The sequence below is a fragment of the Mus pahari genome, chromosome 12 (assembly GCF_900095145.1).
Source record: "Mus pahari chromosome 12, PAHARI_EIJ_v1.1, whole genome shotgun sequence".
NCBI lineage: Eukaryota > Metazoa > Chordata > Mammalia > Rodentia > Muridae > Mus > Mus pahari.
This window is the reverse complement of record NC_034601.1, coordinates 32,153,676-32,158,577: the sequence shown is the minus strand read 5'-3', so window position 1 is coordinate 32,158,577 and position 4,902 is coordinate 32,153,676. Positions and strand designations below refer to the sequence as shown.

Here is a 4,902-nt window from a genome sequence, read left to right as displayed (position 1 = left end):
GATATAATTTCTTTCTCTACCTTTGGGATATTTTCTGCTTTAAATTTATTGAATTGATTATTCAAACCTTTAGCTTTTATCTCATCTCTTTCTGCCCAGTGAATTCTTAGTTTTGGTCTCTTAAATGTATCTCAGAGATCTTGGAGGTATAGCTATGTTCATTTTTTTCTTTAGATATGCCTAAGTAGACATTTATAAATATCTTGGTCAAAGAACTATAGGCAACTAAGGACTTCTCGCAGGCAGTTAGTCTTCCCCAGAGATGAGCCCTTAACTGGTTACCCAGTCATCAGCCCTGAAGTCATATACATATAAGTAACACTAGATAAATTCAGGAGGTTGTCTTCCTGTATTTGTGTGTGTGTGTGTGTGTGTGTGTGTGTGTGTGTATGTTTGTGTGTAGATCTCTATCTCTATCTCTATCTCTATCTCTATCTCTATCTCTATCTCTAACTCTATCTCTATCTCTATCTCATCTATCTATGGAAAAGAATATGAGAGAAAGCCAGGGAAAGGGACATGAGAGGTATTGGAGGGAGAATGGGAAGGGGAAAGTAGTATAATTATACTTTAAATTTAAATTTTTCAGAAAAGTAAATGTGTTGTAAGATTGTCCTCTATCAACAGAAACAAGCTTTCTTTCTTTCTTTTTAATAATTTAGTCTTTGAAATTTTTTGCAAATTACAATCTGTTCATACTCATTCTCCATCATGCCTTACTATCCTTTTACCCCCTCTTCTATTCCTCCCACCAGATCTAGACCCTACTTCCATGTGTTTTTGTTTTCCTTTCTGGTCCACTGAGTTTAACCAGGGCTACTAACATGCACTGGGGTGTGGATCTACCTGTTGTTACTTAAGTAACTCCTCAGTGGCTGCATCACTAAAACCAGATAGTTCTTCTTCATCAATCCTTGACTGTCATTAGCTTTCCTAGGCAGGATGGTACTCCATAAGTGCCTTCAATTTTATGACTGAGTGTTTACTGGCATCATCTTTTATAGGTCCTATGCAGGCGACTCCAGATGTGAGTTTGTGAGTGCCAGGGTCATGTTGTGCTTATAAGGAAATGTTTCACACAACTCTTTCATCATCTGTTCCTTTATTTCCACTCACTTTTCTGCCATGTCCTTTAAGCCTTGAAAGTGGTTTAATGCTGAGCACTCAACTTATTTTTACCAATTTATTACTAGCACTTTGCCTAGCCAAGAGTGTCTGAATTAATCACTATTTAGTGTAAAGCAAAGCTTCTGTAATCAAAACTGAACACAAGCATAGTCTATTGGTACAAAAAATATTTAAAAGGCACTTTGACAACATATCCATTTATTAAAACAACAGTAATAGGTTTCTCCACAAAGCCCACGACTCCTCAACTATGGACCTTTGGCCAGGTACACAGTACTGATTCTGAATTCCTTTCTGTTGAGTGGGTTTCAGATCTATTGGATATCATTTGCTTAACCCCATAGCAGAAGTAAAATAATGCCTGGTAAATTGGTATTGAGGCATACAAGGTTGTTGTTAACTTTGTTCCCCACCTGCTGGCATGGAAATTTCCAGAACTATGAAAGCTAGCCAGCAAGGAGTAAGCTCCCATCCCATTATATTGTGTTTCTCTGTACTGTCCAACTAAGGAGTGTGAATCTTCAGCAATATGATCTTACTATCTAGTTCCAGTGAGTAGCCAATGCAAATACCCATAATCTATATAATTTGGAGGACCTCTAGGGACTTCCTGGCCAACAATTCTGAGGTAGGAGTCTCACACCTGGAACCAGGATTTTCATTTTAACTAATGCCTTCTGAAATCAGCATAATTTATCCATGGATGGCAGTACCTCCATTTAAAGCATTTAAAGTCTTTTTAAAGTATATTTTAATTAGTTTATAAAGTAGAAGTTTTCATGTTCTTTCTTCATACTTCCTCAGTTTTGGTTAATTTTCCTTCTCCATTCCAACTTGGTCTCCATTCCTCATTACCATCCCTCTTTAAACCTTGGTATCCAAAGAATTACTTCTCTCTGTTTTCATAGTGCTTGTGTTCTACCATGCCCACTGAATTTAACGAGAGTCATAGACATGAGTGTAGGTGTGAAGCATTCCAGTGGAAAATGAACTTGCCAGTGACTATACCACTAAAGACAATGACCCTCCTTTGCCCAGTACCTATCATCAACCATTAATTCCCATGGAAGAGGCAGGGTCTCATGGGCCTCTGACTGAACAATGACTGAATGTTGACAGGCTCAATCTAATGCGGGCTTAGTTCAGACAACCACAGCTTCTATGTTTTCATGATTGTAAAATTAGTGTCAAACCCAGAAGACATTTCACTGCCCTTCTCCTTATCATCTGCCCCCTACATTGTTTCTGCTCGGTTTTATGTATATTATGGCTATTATATCTGTAATGACTCAGTACTCACCAGTCACTTGTTCTCAGTACCATGAGTCTCTCACATTCACTACATAGAAACAGCTCTAAGTCAAATGCAGTATTTGTTCTCCTCCTTTGTTTGCTTTATTTTATTAGTTTATGTTTTCCAGGGCTATTTAGAAAGAAATTGGATTTTTTACTTCAGAAAATTGATATTTGACTACAATCCTAATGCTATCCTATAGTTCTTTATTACTTGACTTATGTCTCCCATAAAGTTCAGAAATAGAAGCACAAGGATACCACTAGGGAAAAAGCAGTTTATACTTTAGTGTAGAGTTAGCAATATTAAAAATTATGAAGTACAAGGAGAAAGAAATTGAGAAATGAGATTGAGGGGGATAACGTACAAATTAGAAGGAAAGTATAAGGGCTAGAAGCATAATAAATAATAGAGGAAATATTATAGAATGAGTTCATTAAAGGAACGGACATTAGCAGAGACCTATTCATGAAAGATACAAGTTAAAACTCAAACCACTCTGATGGGTGGTATAGTTCCAAGGAGCTCTGAGGGTTCTGGTTAGTTCATATTGATGTTCCTTCTATGGGGCTTCAGTCCCCTTCAGTTCCCTGGGTATTTCTCTGGCNNCTTCATTGGGGACCTTGTGCTCCATCCAATGGATGGCTGTGAGCATCCACATCTGTATTTGCCAGACAGTGGTATAGCCTCTCAAGAAACAGCTATATCAGGCTCTTGTTGGCATCTGCCTAGTGTCTGGGTTTGGTGGTTGTTTATGGGGTGGATTCCCAAGTGGGACAGTCTCTGGATGGTCGTTCCTTCAGGCTCTGCTCTGAACTTTGTCTCTGTAAATCCTTCCATGGGTATTTTGATCCCCATTCTGGGTGAAGGGAGGGCTTCTAGTCCTAGATATTAAAATGTTAGACTAGTGAGCCCTCTGATGTGTCTCTCTGCTTTCTCTAGGAATCTCACAGTCTGACACACTATACTCATCCCCTACAAGTTTGTTTTTGGTATGCTAAGGATCATACATTCTGCATGGAGTATGTGGTGGTTTACGCTCTGAGGGCTATAAAAGGTGGTGGCCAACTTGCATTTAGCCTTAGTGTTTTCTTCTCACCCAGATCCCTCTTGGGCTTAACTAATACACCAAAGTCCTTGGCTGAGTGTGTATATGATCAGTATACATCTATGTTGTTGCTTGCCTAAGCTGTTATGGATTTAGTACCTTCCATAACTTATATAGGCTGGTTACTCTAGAGAACTATGGGAAATCTCATGTTCAGACCCCTGTATTGTGCTTCTGTTGCAATTTCCATGACCATCTTTCTTGGGCCATCTTTCCGTCCATCTTATCCCCATTTCCTGGTCATGTCTCTTTAGCCTGCTTAGTCTCTCTCTATTTGGTATTCCATAGCAACTGTTCTGAAGAGGGAATAGGACCTCTTTAATGATTACTAATGATCTTGGACCCCAGCAGGCAGCAAGTACCAGGTACCAGTAAATGCTCACCTTTATCTACTGCACAGGGGTTTTAGGTTTCACCTCACCTTATGTTTTTTTTTCCTCTGCATCCGTCTTCTTTGCCTCAAGTTTCACCTGTCCATCATTTGTTTCTGATATTTTTTTGATCTTTGTTTCTTAGGAGTAAAGTCTATCATTTTATTTTTAAGATATATATTTTTTATTATTTTCAATTACGTGTAGGTGTGTGTGTGTGCTTGCATGTGGGTATGTTTATGTGAGTGCAAGTACTCAGGGTTGTGAAGCTGCCTGATGGAGGTGCTGGGACCTGCATTCTAGTCTTCTGAAATAACAAAAAAATGATCTTAACTGCTCTCTCTTTCCAGACACACTTTGTTCTTTTATTAATCCTGACTTTGGCCATACAGAGACAATTTCTTTTCACCATTTTCTCCTTGATTATTCTTTTTTTTTTTTAAGAACTGGCAATCTATTTTTATTAAAATGTACTTTTTTTAACATTGGTGTTCAACGATGTCATATATGTTGTTTCCTCATACATTATTGACCTCTAATGACCACTATATATAAATATTTATTGTGCTGAAATATGTGTAATACAGATTTCTATTTTATATATTTACTCTTATGGTATGTGTGGGGGGTACACATGTGCATGTTGTATGTGGTGCATGCATGTGAGTGTACAGGTTCATGCACCCATGTATGCGGATGAAGAGGACAAAGGAAAGGAGGCCTTTGGAAATCCTCTTCTATCCCACTTCTGCTCATTTCCTCTAGCTGAAACTCCTCAGTGAACTGGAAGCCTGCTGCTTTTGGGCTGGTTTCCAGCAAGGTCCAGAGACTCACTTAACTCTACCTACCAGTTGCTGGGTTTATAGGCAACATATAGGTTTAGAGGGTGCTGGGGATTTTAACTCAGGTGTTCCTGCTTTCAGAGAAAAGTCCTCTTACTGAGTTATATCACCAGTCCTGTTCTTTTTTATTATTATTTTCTTTATTTACATTTCAAATGC

At 38.5% G+C, this 4,902-nt stretch overlaps 1 protein-coding gene across 1 annotated transcript in view; it reads left to right on the top strand.

The window, feature by feature from the left end:
• The window catches only part of Stxbp5l (syntaxin binding protein 5 like), a 290,875-nt gene that overhangs the window by 245,449 nt on the left and 40,524 nt on the right, over positions 1 to 4,902 (top strand). The gene's annotated exons all lie outside the window — the stretch shown is intronic.